Here is a 15,015-nt window from a genome sequence, read left to right as displayed (position 1 = left end):
TTTTAATGTACCAAGCAATGTGCCAAGTGGTTAACATGCATTATTTCCTTTACGCCCCATGACAACCTTTTAAATACTATTACCAAACCCTTCCTCATAAGTTTTGAACCCCATCATTTTAAAATTGGATAAAAGCATTAATACAAGAATAATATCTTGGAGTTTATTTAATAGGATTTGAAATCTTCTTACAGATGGGAAAACTGAGACTTAGAAAAGTCACATAACTTGCCCAATGCCACATAACCAATGAGTCAGTCTGACTATAGAGTCTTTACAGAATCTGCATTCTTATCCATTATATTATGCTGATCGGTATAATATCAGTACAACTGGGGTGGGGCGTAACATCCAGTTTGTAAGGTTTTACCTGTGCTATAATCAACAAAACTTTTCATCTAATTACTTGAGAATGAATATCCTAATGGCAATGTTTCCGTTTATTGCTGATTTTTCAAAAACATTAAGAAGGCCACGATGGTGGAAGCAGCACTGGAGTTAGAGGCGGAAACACTTGGCTACGGCTTCTGCTGAGGACGTTTATTCACCGTGCAGTCTCAAACAAGCCAGTTAACTTCTGTGAACTTCAGTTTCATATGTAAAAAAGGTATAATTTTTTTCACTCTATTGCCAAATAAAATGGACAGTTTCCTCTTTCTGATCTTCATAGCTACATCTGACACTGTCAATCACTCTTTTCTTGAAATTCTCTTCACTTGGCTCCAAAACATCATTTTCTCCCTATTCATTCATGTCACCAGCCACTCCTTCCCTGTCTCCTTTGAGGGCTTTTTGCCTCTCTCCACCTCTTAGACGTTGTTTGCCCCCAGGTTTCAGTTTTTGCTTTTTTCTTCTCTTTTTTATACTTTTCTTTAGTGGTTTAATATACACTGGTAGTTAAAACTATCTTGTTAGCCTCATTTCTATCCACTTCTCCTTCTCACTGTATCGCCCATACTGAAATACTGGCACGCCTCAAGCCTTTGCACAGCCGGCTCCCTCGGCTTAAATGTTCTTCCCATGTCTTTATTCCTGTTTCACTGAGCTAATTCGTCCTTGTCCTTTAGTTCTTACATAAATTGTCATTTTCTTCTGTAAGTCTTCCTCGACTCCACAACACTAGGTTAGATGCCTTTCCTATGTGCTGCCATAACACCCCAATTGTAGCATTTACCATAATATGCTGTAATAACCCACTTTCTTGACCATGTCCTCTATTAGAGTGTGAACTCTCTGACAGTAAGCTGTATTTTGTATACACTGTATCCCAGCAGCTAGCATGTGCCTGGCATACAGAAAGAATATATAATAATTGTTTGCTGAATGAGAAATCCTGCCAACTTCAAGGCGAGGTACTTTATAAACAGTTAAGTGCTGTGTGGATATATGTATGATCATCCTTATGCAGAGTTACAGGCTAAATAGAATATGTCATTCATTACATAAATACTTATTAAGCATCTACTATGTGTCAGGCATGAGGCATTGGTGGTTCAGTGGTACAGTTCTTGCCTCCCATGCGAGAGACCCAGGTTTGATTCCCTGCCGATCCATCTCATGCACAGCCACCACCCATCTATCAGCGGGTTGTGTGTTGCTGTGATGCTTAACAAGATGGACTAGGAAGAAAGACCTCGTGGTCTACTGCCTAAAATCAGCCAATGACAGCCCTAGGGGTCACAATGTCCGATCTGCAGTGGATTGTGGAGATAGTGCAGCATCGGGCAGTGTTTGATTCCATCGTGTATGGGGTCACCATGAGTTGGGACCAACTCTACAGCAGTGAACAACATGTGCCAGGCACTCTACTAAGCACTGAGAACACAACAGTGAATAAGACGGACACTGTTCCTGTTCTCATAGAGCTAAGTCTCTTGGCAAAAACTCTCAACAAAAGGTTTGGATCAGTATTTTTAAGTGGCCCAGCCTGCTTTACTATCTGCAGGCACAGGTAGGGCTTCAACATCAACCATACCTGATAGCCTAAGATCAAAAAGACTGCCACTCTCAATCCACATCCTGCATTTCTCTTATTTCCATTCAGATTTTCAACTGTGTATCTGGTAGACTTTATGCTCCCTTCTCAGATTATAGGGGATCGGTTCCCTTTCAGCGCCAGGCTCATTGCTTGTTAAATAATAAACTGTAATTTAAAATAAACCTCAAAACCATCATGGAAAGATATTCAGTATCCATGCAGTAATCATCAAAAATGACAAGTCTGAAAATCTCCTGTTCCTTTGGCTCAACTTTTATTCTCTTAATGAGCTGTTTATACTATATTAAAATCTTCTGTTGGTAATATATGTAAAAAGCATTAAACTCTCCCACTTTCATGCTTTTTACATATATTATCAGTCAACATTTCATTAATCTATGAACTTGTCACATTTGCTGCTTTATTTAGCACAGAAGCCCCAGCTCTTCCTCCAATTTCATATAGTTATGCTTACCAGAAAGACTCGTTTATATTTAGTATTCATGTGTATCACTATCAAAATGAGAAGGCTATAAAATCCAAAGTATTCACTGTAAACAGTTTTTTCCTACCTCAGAATCCTGATAAACACTTTCAAATTATCAAACCTTTTCAATAGTTACCAGAGTCTAAGTGTGATGATGACATAAAATTAGCTTGTTACTACAGGGCAGTTATTTTAACAGAGTTTGTTCTTCAAAGCTCTTAACTGATACATATTATCAGAATAATGATTTTAAGCATACACTATTATTGAAATTAGGTTTAAAAACTTCCAGAGTAACTTCTAGCCCTGATCCTTTTGATTTCGTGCTGTAGGGTAATACTGTAGGCCACATTCTTTCTGCCTTCATCCAGGTCCACCAGCTGTCCACTCATCTACTTCAATCTCTGCCTCTCTGCATTCCCTAACACTAGTCTATCACTCCAACTCTGAGGACATTAACTGCATGGTACATCATAGATCAGAATTAAAATTCTCATTTGGGCTTGCAAGCCCTTCTGCAGGTTCCTTCAGACTCTGTGTTCCCTGTCTCCTCTCATTCTTTGACCTTCCACCTGTTGTTGTTCACTGCTGTCTTAGTTATCTAGTGCTGTTCTAACAGAAATACCACAAGTGGATGGCTTTAACAAACATAAACTTATTCTCTCACAGTCTAGGAGGCTAGAAGTCCAAATTCAGGGCTCCAGCTCCAGGGCAAGGCTTTCTCTCTCTGTCGACTCTGGGGGAGGTCCTTGTCATCAGTCTTTCCCTGGTCTAGGATTTTCTCAGCACAGGGACTCTGAGTCCAAAGGATGTGCTTCATTCCTGGCTCTCTTTTCTTGGTGGTAGGAGGTCCCCCTGTCTCTCTGCTCACTTCTGTCTTTGATATCTCAAAAGAGACTGACTCAAGGTACAGCCTAATCTTGTAGATTCAGTCCTGCCTCACTGACATAATTGCCTCTAATCCTGCCTCATCAATATCATAGAGGTAGGATTTACAACACACAGGAAAATCACATGGGATGACAAAATGGTAGACAGCCACACAATCATGCCCTAACTAGTTGACATACATTTTGGGGGGGACACAAATCAATCCATAACAGTTGCCATTGAGTCAGCTCCGACTTATGGTGACCTTATGTATGAGAGTGAAATGTTGCCCCGTCCTGTGCAATCTTCACAATTGTCGGTATGTTGGAGTCCATTGTTGTGGCCATTGTGTCAATCCATCCCACTGAGCTCTACCTTGTTTTTGTTGGCCCTCTGCTTTAGCAAACATGATGTCCTTTTCTAGCAATTGGTCTTTCCTGATGACGTGTCCAAATTAAGTGAGTCAAAGTCTCATCATCCTCACTTCTAAGGAACATTTTGGTTGTGCTTCTCCTAAGACTGATTTGTTTATTCTTTTGGCAGTCCGTGGTATTCAATATTCTTCACCAATACCACATCTCTAATGCATCAATTCTTCTTTGTCTTCCTTTTTTATTATTCACCTTTCACAGGCATATGAGGTGATAGAAAAGACCATTCCACCTAGACAAGTAAATTCAACAGCCTTTTTTCACCTCCAAGACTATTCCTAAGGCACTTCTTTACCAATGAAGTATTTTTCAAAACTAATTACAATAGAAATGGTGATTTTCTCCACTTTACCTTAAGCATAAATCCTTTTTCTTCTTCAGTCTCTGAGACTTTCAAATGTGCTTAGTCTTCCAGATGTAGTTAATATAAGCTTTCAAAATGTTTTTATATTGTAAAATATCTCAGATATATTAATCTAACTGATCTTCTTTGTTTAGCTTTTTATTACGGAAAATTTCAGACATATACAAAATTGTTGTTGTTAGCTGCTATCAAGTGAGCCCCCAACTCATGGCAACCCCATTAAAACGGAACGGAACACCACCTGGTCCTACACCATCCCCATGACTAACTGTGGATCAGACTGTCATGATCTACAGGGTTTTCACTGGCTGGTTTCCAGAAGTACATTGCCAGGCCTTTCTTCCTAGTCCATCTTAGTCTGTTCAACATCAAAGCAACATAGAAGCCTCCACTGACAGATGAGTTGTGGCTGTGCATGAGATGTACTGGTCAGGAATCAAACTCTGGTCTCCTGCCTGGAAGGTGAGAATCTGCCATACAAAATTAGAGAGACTAATATAACCAACTCCCAAATATCCACTGCCAAACTTCAACACCTATCAGTCTTTCCATTGTCTTATTAAACAATAGAAAGTCCCCTTTATTTATTTTGTGCAACATCTATTTTAGCATAACATACAAGTACTTTCTACCCAGAAACCCATTTAAATCATACACCTGCTGCACTCATAGTAACTCCTAGTTACTATGCACCACATCTTCCTGTCTCCTCAGAAATATACCCACAATCAAAACCCATAACTCTTGCCTTTTATTCTCTCTTGGGAAAACTTTAAAGTAACAACTCACTTAAAAATTTTTTTGATGAGTTTTCATTTGATGAGGTCATTAATGAAACTAAATTATATATACAAATAAAATGTAAGAACTTTTTAAAAACTGTACAACAGAGGAGACACCTGGAAGAGCCTCTATACTGAATAAAGGAGATGGATGGAAACTAATAATTGAATCCCTATTATGTGCCATACTCTATGCATGTTATTTCATAGATTCAAAGCTGATGAGTATAACAGAACTAAGAATAAATGGAAAAAGATGAAGAAATTAAAGCTGAAATGAATAAATCTTATTTGTTTATTCAAGCAACATTTATTGAACATTTTCTATAATGCTCTAGCTACAGTGTAAGGCACTACAATATAAACAAAGGTGTATAGATGTATGGAGGGCATAGTCTAGATGGGATAAAAAATAGTTACCAAAAATATAATAAGGCTTACACATTTAGTTTGGAAAATGCTTTATCTAGGTAACATCTGAAAGTTTGTGATATATTAAAGAAAATACCCTCACTGGAAGAAAAAGAGTGGTGATTCTCAAACTTTTTGGGTTCAGGATTTTTATGCAAATAATGCACGTCTTCTGCATTTGTTTACCAGTCGCAGCCTTGCCCTTCAAGGCACCCTCACAAGTACCACCAGGCCAATTCTCTTCCACATGTTGGTATAAAAAAAAAATTAGCATAGCTCACTTATGAAAATACCTTGCTAGGGGTTGGGCAGGGCCAGCAAACGAATAGAAAGGTGAGTGTTGTTTGTGTAAAAATGCGATATATGGATTATATCTATAGATATTCAATGTTTAAGAAATCAAAAAGGAAATATTACAAATATATATTCATTCATTTAAATTAACAACAGACCCATTATATACAAGCAAAAACAAAATTTTTATGAAAAATAACTATATTTTCCAAAAATTAATTAGTAAGAAGAGTGGCATTATTTTATATTTTTGCAAATTTCTTTAATATCAGGTTTAATAAAGGACAGGTACAACTACTAACTGTTCTGATCAGGGACACAAAAGATGGACCTTGATAGAACAGGGGGAAAATATAAAACAGAACTCAAATTCTTAAAAAGTCCAGACTTACTGGACCAATTGAGACTAAAGAAACCCTTGAGACTACCAACTTCAGATACCCTTTAAACTTTGAACAAAACTACTCCTGGAGGACATCTTTCAGCTCAAAAACAGATAAAGTAAAATAAACAATGTCACCCATGAGTACTGCACTCCTCTAAAAAATCATCTATATGGGACCGAACAGTCAATGTCTACTTCTAAGGCAAAGGTGAGAAGTAAGGAGGGGAGGGGGAAAGGAAACTAGATTACAGGAGAAAGAACTACCACAATGGAAATAATGAGAATGTTGACACATTGTGAAAAATGTAACCAATGTTACTGAACAATACAGAAATAGTTAAACGGGAACCTAATTTGCTGTGTAAACTTTCACTGAAAACACAGTAAAATATTATTCTTTAAAAAAGAAAGAAAATAAAAAATTTCATTAAAAATAAAATCAATATTCATGCTCCTATATTTAAAAAAAAAAGGACAGGTACATTCTCATATGTGCTTCAATATTCAAATTACAGTGGTATAGTGTTTTGGATGTAGTATATGAATATGACCTTATACAGATTAGCTGTTGGATAAGAAAGGACTTCGTGGACTCCTGAATAATCTTGGGGACCCCCAAGACTGAACACTCCCTCACTGTATTTTAGAATGCTAAATGAAGATTTGTTTTGAACAGTTCCTATACTTAGCGACCTGAATGCCAAACGGTTTTACTTCTGGAATCTCACAGACTTCTCTCAGTCTAGCATTAAGTGATTAAGTCTGAGCAGGCAGATGCACTGTCCTTGGCCACCTTCAAGGGGCAGTAGTGGCACAACAACTCGGCCTCATTGAACTTTTCCAATGTTTGAGATCCCAGGCAAGCCAGTTAAGTTGTTAACAAAGATAAGGACAGAAAACAATGACCAAAAGATAAGGGTGAACACATGGCTCATCAGCAAAAGTTTGCTCAAAATAAACAAGGCTGGGATGATAAAGGGATTTGGTAAAGCCATTCCAGCATATTAAATATTCAAATTAAATGAAGACAACCAAATATCCACCAGAGGTTTCAGAAGAACTATTGTGATATTACTATAGTCTATACACAATTTATCAAAAAAGATGTATCTTTTTCAAATTTCCCATATCAGGCCTGTATTTATGTATTGTATTTTCATGAGAAGGAGAATCTACTATGAGCCAGATATCATGTCTGGCAACGAGATACAAAACGAATAAGAGATGGGTGGGAAAAATAGAAGGGACCAGCTGATTATAACACAAAGTAGTAAGTGCTATACTAGCAGTGTATATGTATTTATATACTGAGTAGAACTGCCCCATAAGTTTCCAAGGAGTGCCTGGTGAATTCGAACTGCTGACCTTTTGGTTAGCAGCCATAGCAGTTAACCACAACACCACCAGGGTTTCCATATATATATATATATATATGGACTATATATATATGACTATAGAAATGGGTTTTGGGTATAATAACATGGAAAAGACTGTGGTGGGGTTAAGGAAAAAGCTGAGGTTAAGGAAGGTTTCACAGAGATGGTGACCTTTGCGTTAGCCTTGAAGGATAAGTAGGATTTCACAAGCTAGAAAAGGGGAAAGGCATCCAGGCAAAAGAATCAACGTGAACAAAAGCACCAATGCCTGAAGAACCATTATAGGAATCTATAATCTGTCCAGTGAATCTATGATAAAACTAGAAAGACAAGCTATGGACAGACTGGGACGATCCCTAGATGCCACATTAAGGAGAAGCTTAAACTTGATCCTACAGGCAATGAAGATGCAGCAAGGGATTTTTTAAGCAGAATAGTGACGATCAGATATGTATTGTAGAAAGGAAAAGAGAGACAGACTGGTAGCAGTGCAGAAGCTAGAGTAAAGTGGGGAAAGACTAGAGGGAGGAGAACAAGTACAACGGTCTCGGCAAAAGACAATATGGGCCTGAACTGGAACACTGGCAATAAGAATGAAAGGTTGGGAGAGACATTTTAGAAGTGGAATTAACAGGACGTGGTGACCCATTCAACCATTTATTTGACAAATAATTAGTAAGCCCCTACTATATGTCAGGGTTGGAGACCCTGGTGGCATACTGGTTAAGAGCTATGGCTGCTAATCGAAAGGTCAGCAGTTCGAATCCACCAGGTGATTCGCGGAGCTCAAGGTCTTCTGGTCGCTAGACCCCATATTGCTCCTTATCTGCACAGATAGTAAACTTGCTACTTTCTGTTTTCCTCGCAAAAAAAGAAAACGAGTTCAGTTTTGGACAGGTTTTACTTCCGGGCAGGAATACATTTTGGGTCTGATTACGCACAGGTTAAGAATCATGGAATTTCAGAGCTCTTTATATAAGGACCTTAAAGATCACTTAGGCCCCTTCATTTGCCATAGCAAACTAAGGCACAAAGAGATTTAGTGACTTTCCAAGGTTACAAACTGTTTAGTAGCAGAATCAGGAGCTAGACTCCAGGTTTCTTGAATATGAGGCAACTACACATTTCACTCTATCATTCTCCATTTTTACCTAATTTTTAAGCACATGAGACTTTAAAAGGGTATTTATATATAATATGCCCAAAGGTAACACTAATATTGGTGTCACCTGGCATAGTAATAGTGAGATAGGCTTCATGAAGTTTTCAAAAATGACTTAATGGCCTGATAAAATATGCTTCAAGCGTAGTTGCTACAAAATAATTTCCAGGTTGGGCAGTATAATGAGATTCAAGCTGTGAGAAAATATATACATCAAAAGTATAATAAAATACTAAGGACAACAGATCTATATTAAAATATGTGTGCTAATATTACTGTTCTAGAAGTTGACTGGACCTATGTTTGGCCTCCAATTTTTGTAAATTTAATTAGTTTGCCTTGATATTTTAGATATGCAATTAAGATAGTACAAGAATAGCAAATAATTTGGGAATCAAAAAAAGAATTTTAAATCGTAGCTCTCTATCACCTACAATAACTATTTCATTGTGTTAACATATCATCATCTCCTTCTTCAAGGAGAACAGAATTGTCAAGGCAGTGACAGCTTTGAAGTCAGCGTATCATTGAACTCAAGCACATTCTTGGTCTCAACTTACAGAATGTTTGAAATGGGATACTTAACTGTACACTTAACTGGAACCAAAAAAAAAAAATTCTTTTGAGCACCATAAGAAGTGAGCCTAAATTTTCATCTTTTTTTGACTTGTACAAGAAATAAAAATTTAAATATAATTCTATTACATTTAATTAATCAAGGTTGCAACCTTATACTTTAAAAAAAAAAAAACTACAAAATCTGTCATAACCCTCATCACAATTCAAAAATCTGAAATGAGATCCTACTGCACCTATTTGAAGCAGTGAGATTTCTTCTCCTACTAATACACAACTCCTCACTGACAAGAAGAATCTTAATTTCAACCTGCCCTACCATTCTTCTGTAAGTATAGTTTATAATACCTTGCATTCATATGACTGCATGTGATACCTTTCAAAGTACATTCATCACACTGTGAGTCACTGAAAAGTAAGAACTGTGCTCTTTTTCTCTCTATATTCTTAGTAACTCATACAGCACCCAGGACATAGAACAAGCTCAATACATATTTAAGAGTAAACCAATGACAAAGAAGTAACAGGAAAATTGATCCAACATCGGCCCAAATTAGACTTATGACTGATACCTCCAAAAGGAGTGCTGATGATATATATGCACCATATAATAATGATAATAATGGAAAATAAAAATAAAATGAGGGTGGGTTTAGGTTAAACTAGGTATCATAAATAACCAGAAACTCTGGGCTTCAGGAAGTTGGCTTCTCAAGCAAACGGATGTGGTAATTAAGGGAGGAGTCTGGGCTTGTTTGCACCTCTCTGCAAGCGGAAGATGGCCTTTCACTGAAAGATAGAGCTAGGAATGGGAAGACCTAGGCCTCTGGCTCCAAAGAAATTGGTGGGGTGAGAAGGCAAAACAGTAGCTAACCCCTTTATGGTTAAGCTCTAGGGGCCTGACAAAATCTCTTCTAAACATTTCCAGGATGGGGAGAGAGTAGAATCATTTAAGAGATCCTGGGAAAGATTTCTTTCCCAGAAATATCTCCTCTATGCTACCTAAAATCCCACCAGTTAAACTATTTGGTTTGTTTTGGTTAGCAACACATGGTCCCTTCCAGCTCTAGTTGACACTTAACAATTAGTGTCAATGAATGGTAACTTCTTCCCCACTCTCATGATCACATTATTTAGGAGATTTGCTAACCAAAATAAATTTACAACATTTAAAGTCCAGGTTCATAATGCCAAGTCCAGCAGACTTTCTGTCATAACCTGGCTTCAGACTTGCCCTAGTACTTAGATCATGGAACTGCATGCTCAAGAGCTTAGGATCCGACTGGTAATGTCACTGAGTAATAACTAACTGTAGGGAATGTGGAGACTATGTCAAACTGGAGTACATGTGCCCCATTTAAGGAGGCAGCCACTATTTAGTTCTATAGTTACTATGCAGGAATATGGACCTAGTTTTGCTCAGATATTCCAATTTTTCAAGAGTGGCTGGAAATCCACATTTTTATTAAAAATGTTCTGATTTTTAAGCAGGTCTGTGGTTGGAAGTGGCTTTTTTGGTTGCCAGTTTTAAAAAAAAAAAAATTTTTTTTTTTTTTAGTTTTTAGCCCCTGATCTACCTGTCTTCTAATCTGAGAGCAAAAAGGGAGAGATGGCAAGGAAAAAGAGGAGAAAGAAAAAGAACCACCCATTGGACACCTGACTATATGGCAGACAGTACATCAGATATTCTCATGTATGTTGTTTCACTGAGATGTGACAATGCAAGGAAAAAAATCCCATGCGTGGAAAAAAGACTTAGAAGGAAATATATCAAAATACTAACAGTACCCATACCCACTGCCATCGAGTTGATTCCAACTCATAGCGACCCTACAGGACAGAGTAGAACTGCCTGAGTTTCCAAGGAGCCCCTGGCGATTCAAACTGCCGACCCCTTGGTTAGCAGCCGTAGCACTTAACCACTATGCTACCAAGGTTTCCATACTAACAGTAGGTATGTCAAATTTTAAAGCCCCCCTTTTCCATTCTCCATAATTTTTAACTACAAATATAACATGGGTATATTAATTTTTAATGTGAGGATGGTGCAGGACCAGGAAGTGTTTAGTTCTGTTGTACATAGATTCACTGAGTTGGAACTGACTGGATGGTACCTAACAACAACGACGACATACTAATTTTATGATTAAAAACATTTGTAACTAAAAATTAAATAAGTTGGATTTGGGGGTAAAGAACCACTCACTCTATAGCGTGGAAAGTACATCACCATAACTTAAGCCAAACTATGAACTGGATATTTAAATTAAAAAAAGACAACAATTTTAAGTATATCTAAATATAAGTATGCAATTACAAACCAGAAGAAAGAAGCTACACAGGTAATGTGGACCACAGATCAATTAAAAAAGAAGTATGTGAAACCGCTAAGAATTTTGTAGGTCAGCTTTCCATTAAATCATGAAATAGTCTACCAAGATGGTTTTGTGTGTGTGTGTGTGTGTGGCCTACATACTATAAAACGTATTAAGAGTCCTCTTTCTTCATATAAACTTTTAAACATCTGCTCATCTCTTACATATTTTTTTACATTTATTGCAGTTTTCTTTTAGTCATATACAACCCTGAGTATTTTTATTTAAATAATACTTTTCTTTGCCTTTTGGGTATTTCCAAAGATAGCTGGTAGGTTTTACTTTTTTCCTAAATGAAGTGTGTCATTTCAGGCCACTCAGGGTTCTAAGTAATCTCAGTCCCCAATTAATCTTTTCCAAATATACACACTCAGTTTTCATTCTGTTCACAAGTGAAACCCTAACCTAAATACATCAAGGAAAATTTCAGCGGAAAAAAACTGTTCAAAAACCTAGATAATGCATTCCTTTCTTGATGCTAAATATAGTCATCTCAACATGACATACGTTTTGACAATGATCAGTCTTACATATCAAATTTTCAAAAATAGCATAGATTTCATTTTAAAGTGAGCAGGAAAATTTGCTATTCACTACATTTCAGTTTAAAATACATTTAAAAGTGTGTATCTTCTAATAAAACTGAATTACATCATAGTTGTAATGAAGAAAACTGAAGTTAAAAGAATTTTGTGGTTTTTGATTAGAACTCTTTAAAGTTGTTGCAGATGAAAGACAGAATTGCACCAATTTTTCCTTAAATTATTCCTAGGAAGCAGGGTCAAAATAAAAATATCTTCAAAAACGGATTGGTAACAACTATAAGGAAGAATCTTAACCAGCTACATTAGATAATCAAAGTTCATTTATACTGAATATCCTTCCCCAAGGACCTCTTTCCCTCATTTAATTAATTATGCATTTTTCTACCTTACCAATACCCCCAAACTCAAAAGAATTTCAGAGCTTTAAGTACATTGAGTCTTCTTATGCAGTAATTTATCCTGTAAATGGATAGTATGGGGGGGGTGTTGGGGGGGGGGGTTATGTGGTCCACTTAATAATGTATGACTAAGATGGTATAAATACTTAAGTTTACCTAATCGCACTATCCAAGACATAGTTCTGTTGTGACTGGCAGGCCAATAGGCCTCTGTTACATAAATCCATTGACAAAATTTAGCTGATGAATAATGCTGCCATTGCTCTGCTCATGCAACTAATTTCTTTTTTTTTATTATGGTTTACTTCTTTTCTCTACCTGCCTCCTTCCCAAGGACAGACATTTTGTTAGGACAGACCCTTATGCTATTTTTACCTTGTTATCTCTCTCTCCAACTCTCAGGGCACACTGTAGACCTTCAATAAACCTCAAACGAAGATCTGAGAGTCACTGCAACAATCAACTAGCCTCTCAACTTTTTTTTTTTATACAAATGCCAAAAATAATACATCTTTAGCATTCGTAGTGCGTTTCACAGTTTACAAACACAATTGGAATGGCTCGCCGTTTTCAAAAAGCAAATAGACATGGGAGGTCTCAAGAGGTGGCTATATTCTTCAGTCACTTCAACTTTCAGCTCTATCTAGCTCCTCCACCTCAGGCAGAATCAGGAAAAATAAATAGTTTGGAGGGAGGGCGTAGATGATGAGCTGTTGAATTACATTTCACTCCCCTGACTTCACACTGTCAGATCAAGAATGATCCCTCTTAAAAATAAGACACTGCAGCTGAGACCCAGTCCGCGGCGGGCACGTGGCGGGGGTGCTCCTTCCCGGGAAAACTGTGAACTTTACCTGCTCGGATCCCAAGGGAACAGCAGAGGGACTAGCACCCACTCCACTCACGGAGGGCTCCTTTCCTGCAGGACCGTAACTCAACGGTCAAGGCGCAGGCGGAGAAAAACCAGGGCAGCGGGGTAAGAAAATCGCAACCAGAAGCCAGAGGCCGGTTAACGCCGAGAGCCAACGAAGCAGACTCGTCCGCACTCGCAGAGGCCGAAGGTCGCAATTCCGAGGGCCAGTTCGCTCCGGCCGGGGACCAGCCCGTAGCCACAGCTGGATGGAGCCCGACCCGTACCGGTCCTGCAGCTGAGCCCATTCAGGAGACCGGGAACGCGTCCCTGCAGCCTCTGTACCCAACCAGGGCACCCGACACCTTTGTCTCCCGCCGCCCCAGCCTCACGTTCCCCCACTCCTCTCACCCGCCAGGAGCCGGCTAGAAGCGATGTCCTCCTTGGCGCACGGAGGGGCTGTGTGCGTCCAGCGCCTGAGTGCCGGCAGGGGTCTGGGCGCTCCGGCTGCTGCCGCTGCTGCTCCAGCCTCTGGGAGCCCTCTGGCTGCCGCCGCCGCCACGGTCTCCAGCAGCAAGTTTCCATAAAAGTCCTGGTGCGCAGCCTGTTCCTGCATTCCAGGCGGGCCCAGCGCCGGCTGCAGCTGTTCCAAAACACAAGGCCAGTTCCCCACCCCACCCCCCCACCTCCGCCGAATCGCCCGGAGAGGGGTGGGGAGGCGAGGAGGAAAGCAGGCGAGGGGGACGGTAGCGGCTGCCAACTTTTCACCAGAACCTGCCTGTCGCCCGGCACTCGGTCCCTGAACTGACGCTCTTAACCATGGGCCGTCCTACACTTCGGGCAGGGCCCGGCGAAGGGAGGCTGCCTCTCCTCTGGGAAAGAAGGAAGCTGGAATGGTCTTCATTAGGAGGCTGGAGCTGGCTGTCGCCTACCCACAACCCGTTTGCCCTGGGGCCCACGTCTCTTAGCTATTCTACACGTCCTGGTTTCCAATCAAGAAGCCAAGTCACTACATTATAATTCTCTTTATTGGCAAGAGTGCGAGGCATCAGTTCGGGAACATTTCATCTATGTATTGCTCTTCCTTTCTTGCTTCCCCTGTCTTTAACTCCAAAGAGATTGGTTGATAAAGTGTTAAAAAAAAAAAAAGATGAAATAAACGAATATATATAATCTTTTTTTTCCCCTTTCTTCAATTGAACGCAAATCTCTGATGTCTCTAAACCATAAAGGCATGTGCAAAAATTAGGCACCCCCAGTCCTTTACAACTCGTACTGCCACTCAGTCATTCAACCCATTGGAGGTAGTACTAAAGTCTGAAAAATGCACATCCAGAGGGGACATGTTCCAGTGTGGGAGATCTTTAATTCTTCACTACATGCAAAAATGAAAAGACAAAAAACAAAACCAGTGACAAGATAACCACTTCCAACTTTCAGCCCTGGGCAGGTAGCTGTGCTCAGGTTATGCAAGGATGTCCAAAAGATCTCCTGCTCTTAAATATAACTCTGCTTTCCCACCCCACCCCCACACATCTATTTGCTCAGGATGGAAATTCTTTTCCAAGGGACAAAGCCATTCATTCCTCAATGAGAGAAAAGCTCTAAATTGATAAGTTATTTAAATTTGCTCCAATACAGAAAGAGGGACTGGATGATCTAGCTCACTGCTTTGCTCCCTTCAATACCATCCCTGATGTGCTTCAAACACTGAAAGGGACAGGGAGGAAG

The 15,015-nt window shown here is 39.2% G+C and overlaps 1 protein-coding gene across 3 annotated transcripts in view; it reads right to left on the bottom strand.

Annotated features, from left to right (window-relative positions):
* Nucleotides 1-13,868, bottom strand: part of NEXN (nexilin F-actin binding protein) — a 64,647-nt gene extending 50,779 nt beyond the window's left edge. Inside the window, exon 1 of one of the 3 annotated variants that reach the window (XM_049875606.1) lies at nt 13,696-13,868. The gene's annotated coding sequence lies outside the window, so the exon portion shown is untranslated. The remainder of the gene's footprint in view (nt 1-13,695) is intronic. The other 2 variants (XM_049875607.1, XM_049875608.1) reach the window with 2 other exon arrangements.
* Between the last annotated feature and the right edge of the window lie 1,147 nt (nt 13,869-15,015).

This window comes from Elephas maximus, chromosome 3 (genome assembly GCF_024166365.1).
Source record: "Elephas maximus indicus isolate mEleMax1 chromosome 3, mEleMax1 primary haplotype, whole genome shotgun sequence".
NCBI classification, from domain to species: domain Eukaryota; kingdom Metazoa; phylum Chordata; class Mammalia; order Proboscidea; family Elephantidae; genus Elephas; species Elephas maximus.
The sequence above is the reverse complement of the archived record's forward strand: the minus strand, read 5'-3'. Positions and strand labels throughout refer to the sequence as shown.